This window comes from Chiloscyllium punctatum, chromosome 31 (assembly GCF_047496795.1).
Source record: "Chiloscyllium punctatum isolate Juve2018m chromosome 31, sChiPun1.3, whole genome shotgun sequence".
NCBI lineage: Eukaryota > Metazoa > Chordata > Chondrichthyes > Orectolobiformes > Hemiscylliidae > Chiloscyllium > Chiloscyllium punctatum.
Window position 1 is genome coordinate 51,994,692 of NC_092769.1, and position 14,366 is coordinate 52,009,057.

The following is a 14,366-nucleotide window of genomic DNA, read 5'->3' on the forward strand; positions in this document are numbered from 1 at the left end:
ACTTAGATGTGTGAGTGAAAGAGTGGGTAAGTAAGTTTGATAATGACACGAAGGTTGGTGGAGTGGTGAATAGTGTGGATGTCTGCTGGAGGTTGCAATGGGACATTGATAGGATGTAGAGCTGGGCTGAGAAGTGGCAGATGAAGTCAAATCTGGAAAAGTGTGAAGTGATTCATTTTGGAAGGTGAGACTTGAATGCAGAATACAGGGGTAAAGGCAGAATACTGAATAGTGTGGAGGAACAGATGGATCTTGGATTTCATGACCAGAGATCCATCAAATCTGCCACCAAGCTGATAGTGTTGTTAAGAAAGAATATGTTGTATTGACTTTCATTAGCTGGGGGATTGAGTTTTAAAGCCATGAGGTTATGCTGCAGCTCTATACAGCCCTGTTTAGATCCCAATAGAATATTGTGTTCAATGTTGTTCCCTTCATTACAGGAAGGATGTGTAAGCTTTAGAGAGGGTAAAGAGGAGATTTACCAGGATGCTACCTGGACTGGAGGGCAGGTCTTATGAAGAAAGGTTGAGGGAGCTAAGGCTTTTCTCATTGGAGTGAAGAAGGGTGTGGTGTGATTTGGTAGAGGTGAACAAGATGGTGTGAGGCAAAGATAGAGTGAACAGTGAGAGACCTCTTTATCCCAGGGCATACATGGTACAAGGGGGCATAATTGTAAGGTGATTGGAGGATGGGGAAGGGGAGATTTCAGATGTAGGTTCTTTACACAGAGTGTGGTGGGTGGGTGGAACGGGACATTTTAACAGACTCTTGGATGGGCAAAATGAAGGGTATGTAAGTTAGTTTGATCTTACAGTCGGGTAAAAGATGGGCATGGCATCATGGCCGAAGCGTCTTGTACTGTACTGTTCTGTGTTCTACATTCTGTCTGGTAAACTGGGTAATAAACTCAGATCAATGTAAAAGGATATGGCATTCAGGAGGAGCTAGTCCACTGGATACAAAATTGGGCTTGATGGTAGGAGACAGAGAGTGGTGGGAGACATGTTGCCTTTCTGACTGGAGACATGTGACCAGCGGTGAAGTGGGCCCACTGTTGCTTGTCATTTGGATAAATGGGTTTGGATGGGAATATTGGATTTGTGGTAAGTTTTTTGAGTGATACTGAAATTGTTGGAAAAGTGGACAGTGAAAAAAGTTATCTATGATACAACAGGATAAATAGTACACTGGGATAGTGGGCTGAAGAATAGCAGATGGAGTTCAATTAGATATTGTGAGGTGTTCTATTTTGGTGAAACAAACCAAGGTGGAGCCTTTACAGTTAATGTTCGGGCCCTGGGTAGTGTTGTCAGTCAGAGACCCAGGGATGCAGGTACATAGTTCTTTGTAAGTGGTGGCACAGGTAGACAGGCTGGTGAAGCAGGCGTTTGGGATGTTTACCTTCTTTGGGTAGAGCATTGAGAGTAGAAGTTGGGATGTCATGTTGTGGCTGTACAGTACATTGGTGAGGCCAACATAAAAGCATTGTTGACCAGTAGGAAGTATTCATCTGGTTCACTTCAGTCTTTTAGAGAAGAACATCTGACATTCCAACCTGGTCTGGCCTGCACGTGACACCAGACCCTCACCACCTCCAGCACCTTCACCTCTCCCGGTTCCTTTTGTGACATAAAACCTTGACAATTATTCCCTCTTCCCTCTGACCTTCTCCTGCTAGCAGACCCTTTGCAATCCCTTTAAAACTTACTCCTAAAACATTCTCTCGCTTCAGGATTTTAAGTACTTTTTGGTGATCCTCTCAGCCCGATAATCTAACATGATCCTTTTTGCTTGAGTGAGGGACCGATGGGGATTTCTTGATGAGGATTTGTCTGTTTCAATGGAATGTCCTTTTGTTGAGTGTTTTACACTGTTCCTTCAAATATTTTCCACTGTTCATTGACAGGCACATATTTCAGTCTGTTTAGCCTATTTACCTTGGTCAGTTCTCCTCTCAAACTCATGTCATTGGTTATTTTTGTTTCTAGTTGTAGCTTGTCGTTTCTGTGATTCACTTTAAAACTTTATATTTCTTTAAATTGCACTTTATCACAATCTCGCAGAGGATCTCTCCAGGTGACATTACTCATTCACGAAGTTTCTAAACCTCTTTTATCTCAGTATCACAAATCCATCTGCCTTATTGATAAGATTTTGTCCATTCAAAAACAAAACATAATTTACTCTTTCCCACAATTTCCTGTCACAAACCTATTCACTGATGTACAGTTTTAGTTAATCACTGTCCCTTTCTGTTCCTTTCTGATTGCCTTCAGCCACATCCCCATACTGTTCCGATGCTTAACCTTTTCTCTTTGGATTTGGAAAGCTCCTTTCACCTGGTCCCTGTCCCTGCATCCTCTCTATCAGTTTAAAGCCCTGTTAATAAACCTACTGACATGATTGGCCAGGACACTGGTCCCAGCACGGTTCCAGTGGGCCATCCTATTGGATTTTTTTATAAATCAGGTAGGGGATGTGGGTGTCTCTGACTGACCAGCCTTTATTGCCCAACCCTAGCTGCCCATAAGCTGAGTAGCTTGCTTGGCCATTTCAGAGGGCAATTGAGAGGCAAACACTTTGCCGTGGGTATGTCATGCAGACCACATGAGGATGATCAGATCTCGTTTTCGAAAGGACAAGTGGGCGGCACGGTGGCTCAGTGGTTAGCGCTCCTGCCTCACAGCACCATTGTTCCAGGTTCGATTCCAGCCCCAGGCGACTGTGTGGAGTTTGCACATTTTCCCCGTGTCTGCGTGATTAGCCTCCAGATGCTCCGGTTTCCTCCCACAGTCCAAAGACGCGTAGGTCAGGTGAATTGGCCATGCTAAATTGCCCATAATGATAGGTGTATTAGGTCGAGGGAGGTGGGTCTGAGTGGGTTAATCTTTGGAGGGATGGTATGGACTGGTTGGGTCGAAAGGCCTGTTTCCACACTGTAGGGAATCGTGATCTTTGTACATCAGCAATGGTTTCATATTTGTTTATGGATTGTTCATTGCTATTTTTAAAATTATTGATTTTAAATTCCACCATATCTTATGAAGAGATTCAAAACTGCCTCCACTGATCATTAGCTGAGGTTTTGGACAAATGCCCTAACAATAATGTTACTCGGCCATCACTTCACCTGCTCACTGGTTGCTCATCCCTGAGCACTGATACATGAAGCTAAACCCATTCTTCCAACATGATTGTGTGATCCTGAAGTCTTCCAGCACTCCAGTGATATCACTCAGTCTCTCTCCATGTGGTATCCCTCACTGTGTGGGTCTAATTGCTGCCTCTGTCAGCGTCTCTCACTCTTGCAGCTACTCCAGATCCTGAGCTAACAGAATTCTCCACTCCAGAGAGACGCAACAGCACAGGCTAGGGATGGAGACTGGGATTTTCCAGATATCTGTGGGGCTCATTTCCATTCTCCTTGTGTAACCCTCACTGCATCAGTCTAATTTCTCATTCTGTCTATCTCTCTGTCTCCTGTAGGTACTCAGGAAGTTGCTGACTCAATAGACTTCCCAACTGCTGTGTGTCTCGTCCATCACCTCATTGAAGATGGTTGGTCAGCCAGAGAGACAAAGGGAAGGGAGATCTGGAGCCTTCAATAAATCCTGGAGGGAGGTAAGATCACTCACAGTGCACAGAGCAGAGAGCAATGAGAGTGCTCCAAACATCGCTAACAAGACATGACACAGATACAGTGCTGGAGGGGGAGCACAGTATAGACGCACCCCAGACTCAATCACCACATCTACTTTAACTTATGTTGCACTGAGACCGCATCGGGAGTTCATAGTTATCAATCCAGTCCTGTGCTGTCTTCATGAGCATCAGTACGACAGAGGGGAGAGGAGGCCTCCGACAACTGGTTGGGAATGCTGCCTGGGATCTTTCTGTTCTGTGTTCTCCCTCCAACACTGTACTAAGACTCACTACTCTGCAACACTGTATCTGTGGCATGGCTTGTGCACCAGTGTCTTCAGTCATTTTTAACTCCTACAATAGTCCCTGTCCCTGGAACCTCCTCCCTTCCCGATACTCCCTCCACATATTTGAAATGTACTGCATTCCAGACTACCATCCCCATCGCTGTAACTTGCTTCAGTGTCTCCAACATGCCTTATTTTGGTACACTAATCCGCTTTAGCTGGATACAGAGTGATACAGCACGGAAACAGAACCTGTGGTCCAACTCCTCAATGCTGCCCATGTTACCGAAACTGAATGAGTCTCATTTGCCTGCATTTGGACCTTATCTCTTCAAACCTTCTCCTCTTCAGGTACCTGCCCGAATGTCTTTTCCATGCTGTACAATTGTTCTTGTTTCTCACATGTGCCTGAAGCAGTCTATTCCGTCTATGCATCATCCTCTGTGGATAATGTTCCCCCTCAGCTCTCTCTTTAAATCCTTGCTCTCTCACCTCCTGTTTATACCCTCTAGTTTTGGACTCACCTACCCTTGGTTATTCACCATTCTTAGGGTCACCCCGTGGCCTCCTCTGCCCAAGGGAAATATTTAGGACAATGTTACAAATATCTCCAACGTATGTAACAAAGTGCTGGCCAATGTCGGCAAATGTGCCAAATGTCGCTTTCCCCACCCTGTCCACCTGTGATGCCACTTCCAAGGAACAATGTAACTTGCACCCCCTGGTCTCTCTCTCTCTCTGTTCGACAACCCTGGCAGAGCCCTTCCATTAACTGTATAAGTCCTCCCTGGTTTATCTTAACAAAATCCAACACCTGAATTAAACTCCATCTTTCATTCCTTGGCCCACTGGCACAGTTGGTCAAGATCCCCTTTGATAACCGTATTTACTGCCCACGACACCATTCATTTGATCATCAACAAACTTTCGCACAATCACTCCTATATTTTCAACCAAGTCGTTTATGTCGATGATGCCCATCAGTGGACCCAGCCCTGATCCTTTCTTCAATAATGGAATCAAACCATATTCTTGTCATAGAGCCATACAGCATGGAAACTGACCCTTCAGTTGATACCGACCATCATCTAAAACTAAACTCTTCCCAGCTGCCTGTTGCTGGCCCATATCACTCCAACCCTTCCCTATTCACCTGTTTATCCAAATATCTTTTAAATGTTGTAATTGTACCCACATCAACCCCTTTCTCAGGAGGTACATTCCACACTCAAACCACCCTCTGTGTAGCAAATTGCCCCATATCTTTTTTTTTGACCATCTCTCTCCGCTAACCTTAAAAATGTGGCCCCTCCTCTTGAGACTCCCCCATCCTGAGGAAAAGGCAACTACCATTAAATTGATCTATGTACGTCATTTTTTTTCACAAACGTTTATAGCATCATGTCTCAACCTCCAGGCTCCAGTGAAAAAAGATTCAGCCTATCCAGCCATTTTTCAGATCTCAAGCCTTCCATACCCAGCAATATCCTGGTAAATCTCTTCTGAACCCCCTGCAGCTTAATAATATCCTCCCTGTAAACTGGGCGACCAGAACTGGACAGAGTATTGCAGAACAGGCCTCACAAATGTCTGTGCAATCTCAGCATGACGTCCCAAATCCTCCACTCAATGGACTGAGCAATAGTCAGGCATGCCAAGCACTGTCTTATCCCTCCTGTGATGCAAACTTCAAGAATTATGTACCTGACCCCGGAGGTCCCTCTGCTCTAAAACACTAACCGAGGCCTTAACATTAATTGTATAAGCTCTACCCTTGTTTGTTTTACAAAATGCATTACCTCATATTTATTCAGATTGAATTCCATCTCTAGTTTTTCAGCCCATTCACTCCCTTCATCAAGATCCCTTTGTAATCTCAGAAAACATCCTTCACTGTCCATGATGCCACCCTCCAGCCTGCCTGCCCATCACACATGGCTGTCAGTAGTACACATACCTTTGCTAGGGGCTCCACAATTTCTTCCCTAGCATCCCACAGTGTCCTGTGATACACTTAATCAGGTTCTGGGACTTGCCAAAGCTTTGTGTTTTAAAACCTCCAGCACCACCTCTTTTATAACATGCATCCTTTTCAAGTCATAGAGATATACAGCATAGAAACAGACCCTTCGGTCCCCAACTCGTCCAGACTTACCAGAAATTCTAAATAAATCCATTCCCTTTTCCAGCATTTGGCCCATATACGTCTACAGCCTTACTATTCAGATGCCCATCCAAATACCTTTTAAATGTTGTAATTGTATCAGTCTCCATTACTTTCTCTCTCAGTTCATTCCATACACACATCACCATGTGTGTGAAGAAGCTGTCCCTTCAGTCCCTCTGTAAACCATTTACCTCTAACCTTAAACTTATGCCCTCTAGTTTTGGGCTCCCCAACCTCTGGGAAAAGGCCTTGTATGCTTACCCTATCCATACCCCTCATGTTTATATAAACCTCTGTAAGGTCATCCCTCAGTCTCCGATTCTCCAGTGACAGTAACCCCAGCTTATTCAGCAACAACCCGGGCAATATCTTGTCAATCTTTTCTGAGCCCTTTCAAGTTTCACAACATCCTTCCTGTCGCAGAGAGACTGGAATTGCAGAGAACTCCAATTGTGGTCTAACGTATTACTCTTGTTCCCTGAGTTCCCCAGTCTTTACCCACAGTAAGTTCTGGAGTGAACAAATTGTTGAGGATCTTAGCAAATATCCTGCAGTTCCACACATCGATGGCCTCATTGATCTTTAATGGACACTATTTTGTCCTGAGTTACTTATGCACACTTAATATACAGCTACAATCACTTTTGGATTCCCCTTTCCTTCTCTGCTGAGACTATTTCATTTAACCTTTCCCCATTCCTGTTTTCAACTCAGTGTATTCCTACAGCCCCTGTATATCCTCAGGAATTCCCTTGATCCAGCTGGTTATACCTGACATGTGCCCCCTTTTCCTTGACCAGACCCTCAATTTACAGCCAGTGTTTCCGAATGCTGTCAGCATTGAGCTGCACACAAACAGGAAAATGCTGGCGCTGATCGATCAGTTTATCTCACTTTTAAAATATTTTCACTTTCCAAACTTCCCTTTCCCTGTAAATAATTCCCTTCCCCAATCACATTTTGAAAGTTCCTGTCTAATACGATCAAGATTGGTCAGGCTCCATTTTATAACTTGCACTGTGGACCAGGCCTGTCCTTTTCCAAAGCTGTTTTCAAACTACTAGAACTGTGGTCACTTTGGCGAAACGCTTTCCCACTCACATCTCAGTCCCTTTCCCGACCTTGTTTCCCAAGGGGAGGTCAGGTTTTGCCCCTTTCTCTTTTCAGGCCATTTACATATTGATTGGGAGTTTTCTGGAACACAATTACCAAATTCCTCCCTTGCAAACACTGAACACTGGCAGTCCCAGTCTAGGTTTGGAAAGTTTAAAAACCCCAACCATAACAGCCCTATTATTATGGTTGATATTTAAGATGTCCCGACATATTTGTTCCTCAGTCTGCCAAAGATTACTCAGGCTCAGCAGTCTGATCGTATTAAAGTGATGACCCATTCTTATTTCTCTGTTCCACTAAAATAGCTTCACTGGGCGATCCCACAGGAATATCCTCCCTAAGTACTGCTGTGATGATTCATGCAATCAACACCCACCACCACACGTCCTCTCTTGCCTCCCCTTCCTGTAGCATCTCTAACTTGAAACAATGAACTGTCAGCCCTGTCCCTCCTTCAGCTGTGTTTCTGTAATAACTATAATATCCCAGTCCCATGTTCCAATCCATGCCCTGAGTTCATCTTCCTTAGCTGTCTGGCCCCTTGCATTGAAATAAATGCAGTTTAATCATCAGTTTTCCCCCATTCCCTGCTATGTTCTTGCCTGCCTTGTCGGCTGAAATTGCTGTCTTTAACTCGTGCACCAGCCTCAATCTTCTTACTGGCCTTACGTTTATTTAACGTCCAACACCCTGCCAGACCAGGTTATATCCTCTCAAGCAGCTCTAGCAATTCACCCCACCAGGATATGGGTCCTTCTCCTGCTCCCAGTTGAGGTGCCTTTCCCACCCTGACTCCCTGTGCTGACACCTTCAGGGATCTATGCACTTGTCCACCATGGTCCCTGTATTCCTCAGTACTCCGCAAGGACATACCGTTCATTATGTCTGTCCTTCGCTTATCGTACCTCCCACAGAGTATTCCCTCACTTCAATCAGAACTAAACTCTGCTTAGATTATCATCCAATCGACATCAGACTGCAGACGGAGACCATCCTCCTCACTGTGAACAACACCCTCACCTTTCATGTCATCTGCAAACCGACTAATGATACCTTCTGCTTTCACATCCGAGTTATTAATGTTCAATGGTTCATGCACAGATCCCTGTGGTACACCCGGTGGTGAAAGTATTCTATCCACCAATTTTGCATCCAATTTGCCAACTTGCCTTGGAACCCAGTCCTTTTGGACCAGCCTTCCATGTTAGATCTTGTTTAAGGAGTTAGTCAAGTCCATATAAACCACATCATCTGCACTGCCCTCATCAATATACTTAAGCACAATATCAAAAAAACGGAACTGTATTCCTCAGACAGTATCTTCCTCTGCCAAATCCGTGATGACTAAACCGAGTTGATCCTTACCTTTGCAAGTGTTGATTCATCCTCACAGTTGTTTCCAATAATTACCCTTCCCCTGCTGTCAGACTATCTGCTCTGTAATTACCTGGCCTATCCCTGCTGCCCTTCTTGAACAAAGGAACCACATTAGCGATCCTCCAGTCATTCAGCACTTCACCTGTTTCCAGCAAAGTATTATATTTATCCACCAGGGCCCCAACAATCTCTGGGTAATTAGCATGGGGTCAAAGAATACTGGTCCAGGCAGTGACACCCACATCCCATGAATGAATAAATAAAAATACATATTTCCCTCCCTACCTCTGCAAACCCCTCCAGCTGTAGCAATCCGTACTGGCTTTGTAACACCGTTCAGGCCCTGACCACTCTCAGTAACACTCTCACCACCTCCAACACCTTCACCTCTCCCTGTTCGTATCGTGTCAATCAACCTTGACAACGATTCCCCTTCCCACTGCCCTCCTCCTGCTAGCAGACCCATTGCAATCCCTTTAAAACTTACTCTAAAACTCTCTCTCACTTCAGGATTTTAAGTATTTTGTGGTGATCTTCTCAGCCTCATAATCTAATATGATCCATTTTGTCCTGAGTGAGGGACTGGTGGGGATTTCTTGCTGAGTTTTTGTCTGTTTCATTGGAATGTCCTTTTGTTGAGTATTTTAAACTGTTCCTTCAAATGTTTTCTACTGTTCATTTACAGGCACATATTTCAGTCTGTTTAGCCTGTTTATCTTGGTCAGTTCTCCTCTCCAACTCATGTAATTGGCTATTTTTGTTTCTAGTTGTAGCTTGTCCTTTCTGTGATTCACTTTAAAACTTTATATTTCTTTAAACTGCACTTTATCACAATTTCCCTGAGGATCTCTCCAGGTGACATTACTCATTCACTATGTTTTATCACACAACAGTCTCTCTGAGATAGTTACGTCCCTCGCCAGTTGCACAATGTGTTTTTCTAAAAAACACTGAAAAAAATTCTCTGAACTCCTCTTCCAATATCACTGTTGTCAGTGTGATTCTCCCAGACTTTGCGAATGTTGATGTTTCGCTAAATGTTCACCATGCCTGTATTAAACATTCCAATGAATTCCTATTTATTGCAGTGATGAGCCATGAAATGCTGTTCGGTGGATGGTCTAAAACTGTTCTGCTGCTTGTGTCTTTGGCAAGTAGTAGCCAGAATTTACATTCAGACTGACTCGACTTCATGATCAGATGCCAAATGCTTTCTCTGTAATGCCTTTCTTACCCATTATTGTTAGCGTCGTCCATTTTGCCTGAATTTGCACAAGGTTGTGAACCATTGAATATTTATGTTCCACCTTTTGTTCGCCCTGTAACCACATCTCTCTGGTGTCTAAATCTCTTTTATCTCTGTGTCACAAATCCATCTACCTTGTTGCAGAGACTTTGTGCATTAATAAAAAACATAATTTACTCGTTTCCACAATTTCCTGTCACAAATGGATTTGCTGATCAACAGTTTTAGTTAAGCTTTGTCCCATCCTGTTCCTTTCTGTTGTCTTCAGTCACATTCCCATGCTGCTCTGATGCTTCACGTTTTCTCTTTGGATTTGGAAAGCTCCTTTCACCTGAAGCCTGTCCCTCGATCCTCTCTGTCAGTTTAAAGCCCTGTCCATAAATCTACCAACGTGATTGGCCAGGACATTGTTCCACTGGAACTGTGCTGGGACCAATCTGAATGGATTTTTTTAAAAATCAGGTATGGGATGTGGGTGTCTCTGGCTGACCAGCCTTTATTGCCCATCCCTTGCTGCCCTTGAGCTAAGCAGCTGGCTCGCCCATTTCACAGGGTCATTGAGAGGCAAACACTTTGCTGTGCGGATGTGGTGCAGACCACATGAGAGTGAACTGTTGTCTTTCTCTGAAGGTCAAGTGTTTGGATTTTTATCAATACTTATTTATGGATTGTTAATTCCAATTTTTAAAACATATATTCATTTAATATTCCACATGGTTAGAAGTTAGAAAGAAGGGGGATGGTCACTTTGTTGGGACTGTATTGTAGACTGTTGTAGATCCAACAGATACCAGAGGAGCAGCTGTGTAGAGAGATTGCATATAACTATAGGAATAATAGAGGAGTGCAGGCTGGAGATTTTAATATTCCCTGTATTGACTGGGTCACCTTGAGTATAAAAAGACCTGGACGGAGAGCAATTTTTCAAAAGTGTCCAAGGAAGGTTCCTAAATCAATATGCAGAGGGCCCTACTGTACTAAGGCAAGTGTAACACTAGACCTCTCCTCATAAAACGAGGTCGGGCAAGTGACTGAAGTATCATTCAGAGAGCACTTTGGGTCCAGTGCCCACAACTGTCTTTGTTTTAACATAGTATTGGAAAAAGATCAGCAGGTCCACAGACTGAAGAGGAAAACTGGAACAGGGCCAGGTTTGGGGCCATTCTGCAGGATCTGGCCAGTGTCAATGCCGTGAATTTAAAATTGCACAACGCCCAGTTATAATCCAACTCGCTTTGAAAGTGCTGGTGATCACTGTAACAGATGAAAGGCTGAAACTAAATTTGTTTGATATTATATTCCATGACACTGCCATCCTGTTGCTATAAATTCTGTACCTTAGGATTGTACTCCCCAACCACCTGATGAAGAAGCAGTGCTCTGAAAGCTAGTGCTTTCAAATAAACCGGTTAGACTGGAACCGAGTGTCGGGTGATTTTTAACTTAGTACATCCCCAGTCCGACACCAGCACCTCCACATTATGATTCTAATCGATTGGGTGAGTCTGTTTGAAGGAAAAGGAACAACTGGCAAATGGGAGGCTTTTCAAACTGTGATCTCAAGAATCCAGGACCAGTGTGCCCCATTGGGGGAAAGGGAAAAGCTGGCAGGGTTAGGGATCCTTGCCTGATGAGGGATAATAAGGCTCTGGTCTTGAAATGAAGACTGCATGTATTGGGTTTAAGATTTCCGTATCTACATATTCTTAAAGACACGATCAATCTGTGGTGACCCTATAATCCTCTCAGTCCCTGTAATACTCCCAATCTGCAGAAGTCATTCCAATGTCTGTGACTCTTTCAATACAGTTCCTACAAGGCCCACTATATATGTGATATCTTTTCATTGTCAGCACCCACCCTGCAGAATCTTCCAATCTAAAACTATCCCTATCTTTGTAAGTTCCTCCAGTCCTACAACACTCATAAACTGTGAAACCTCCTCAAGTCCATATATTCCTAATGTCTGCAAAACTCTCCCGTCCTGATGTCCCTCCATATCTCTGTAACCCCCACCATCCTCCAGTGCTCTTCTGGGGAACATTGCCGAGGAAGGAGGAGTTGGAGAGTCTGGGCCATGTTACGAGGAATGAAGGGCTGCAGAACCTGGAGGATGGTACAAATGTCGGAAGGGACGTGGGACTTGCAATAGGTTAGAGGTTGCAGGATTCATTGAACCTGCAGGATGGGACAGGGGATGGCTTGTGGAACCTGGAGGTTATTATGATTTGAACCACAGGTAATTTTTGATTGGACCATTCAGTCAATCTTACAGTCATAGAGATGTACAGCATGGAAACAGACCCTTCATTCCAACCCGGCCATGCCGACAGGATATTCCAACCCAATCTACTCCCACCTGCCAGTACCTGGCCTATCTTCCTCCAAACCCTTTCTATTCATATATCCATCCAAATTCTTCTTAAATGTTGCAATTGTACCATCTGTAAGATCCAATCAAACGTTACCTGTGGTTCAAATCATAACATCCTCCAGGTTCCACAACCCATTCATGGTCCCATCCTGCAGATCAGATATCCCAACCCAATGTAGTCCCACCTGCTAGCACTCGGTCCATCTCCCTCTAAACCCTTCCTATTCATATCCCCATCCAGATGCCTTTTAACTGTTGCAGTTGTACTAGCCTCCACCACTTTTTCTGGCAGCTCATTCCATATATGTACTATCCTCTCCGTGAAAAAAGTTGCCCCTTTTTATCTTTTATATCTTTCTACTCTCACCCTAAACCTCGCCCTATAATTTTGGACTCACACACCCCAGGAGAAAGACTTTGTCTCTTTACCCTATCCATGCCCCTCTTGATTTTATAAACCTCGATAAGGTCACCCTCAGCCTCCGACTCTCCAGTAAAAACAACCATCACCTGTTCAAACTCTCCCTCTAGCTCAACCCTTGCAACATCCTTGTAAATTTTTTCTGGACCCTTTCAAGTTTCACAAAATCCTTCCGATCGGAAGTAGAACACAGTTGCATGCAGCATTCCAAAAGTGGCCTAACCACTGTCTTGTACAGCCGCAACTTGACCTCCCAACTCCTGTACTCAATACTCTGACCAATAAAGGAATGCATACCAAGCGCCTTCTTCACTATCCTAACTCCCTGTGACTCTACTGTCAAGGAACTCTGTATTTCATTTGAAAAATTGCATAGACAGGTCGAGTGGCCCGAGGTCTTCTGGGTAATGCTAGTTCAGTCTAAGCTGGTAGGCACAGCCAGTGAAGTATTTGCAGCACTGTCTGATGAATGGTCGAGAGATAATGCACATGTCAAACAGGCTATTTTAAGTGCTTATGGATTGCTTAAGAAACGGAAGCCACTACAATTCCCTTTACTGTACCATCGCTATCTGTCAAAGCTCCTTCAGGTCTCTATCCTCCGAATTGTTGAAACCTGCTCTCACCATTGCAACTCCCATTATTTCCTAACGTTGCTGAGTCTCTAAAAGCTTCCCTATCAGGTTAATCTTCTCCACTGCATACAACACTCCTAGTCTGTGTAATCTCTTCAATTCCTTCAGTTCCTATATACCTATGTATAGGTGTGACTGCTTTGTGGCCATTGTATCCTCATTTATATCTGCAAAAGGGTCTGCTCACTGTAGCACATCCTATGCTCATAAGTGAATCTGGTCTCTCACAAGCCTCTGTACGACTGTCTCCTCCAGTCTCTACAATCTTCCCTATCCCTGTCATATCTTGTGGCATGCACACCGCTCACTCTCTCTGACATACCTTCCAGTGCATAAAATCATCTCTCCTTGTAACTGTATCCAGTCTACACCTTCCTCCCTATCCGTGCAACATTCTCCAGTCTATATCATCTTCCATGTGTTTGCAACATTCTCCAGTCCATACCACCCACCCTTTCCCTGTAATATTCTCCCATCAATATCATTCTCCCTCTCACTGTGATGTTCTCCAGATCCCACAACTGTTGTTAAATGTACGACATCCTGGAATCCTGTGAATGTTTCTACACCCTGATCAACATAGACCATGTAACGATCCACAACCCTACACACATCCCTATCTCTGAAGTCTAATCAAAGACGCTTTATCTCTCTAACTTCCTCCAAACAATAAAATGTTTTCTCCTGCGAACTTTCTGTAGCAACTGTAACTATGTTTAACCCTGCAACATCGTCGCACACCCAAACATCTCTCCCAGTCTGTGACCTCTAACCATCCCTCAAAGGCCCTCTCTCGGTGACACGCGCCATGCATTTGCAACAAGGCAGATGGAATGACAGCATTAACTGAAGGGAACAGATATGATCGAACTGTAATTGTGGAGATGTGGCTGCAGAATGATCATGACAGGAATGTGATTATCGAGGGATTGTAGGGATTTAGGCAGGATCAGCAAACAACCAAACAAGGTCCGTTTTGTTGTGAAGACTGGACGCAGTCAGTGCATTAGTGAGACAGTCAATTTAATCTGGGAATAAAAATATAGAGTCAGTTTGAATGGACAGATTCCAAATAGCAAGGGGGATGTGGAAGATCAA

At 44.0% G+C, this 14,366-nt stretch overlaps 1 long non-coding RNA gene across 1 annotated transcript in view; it reads left to right on the forward strand.

Annotated features, from left to right (window-relative positions):
* The first annotated feature begins 3,509 nt into the window (after positions 1-3,509).
* Positions 3,510-14,366, forward strand: part of LOC140456829 (uncharacterized) — a 33,842-nt gene continuing 22,985 nt past the window's right edge. The window contains exon 1 of the long non-coding RNA XR_011953166.1: positions 3,510-3,624. This is a non-coding gene — a long non-coding RNA (uncharacterized lncRNA). The remainder of the gene's footprint in view (positions 3,625-14,366) is intronic.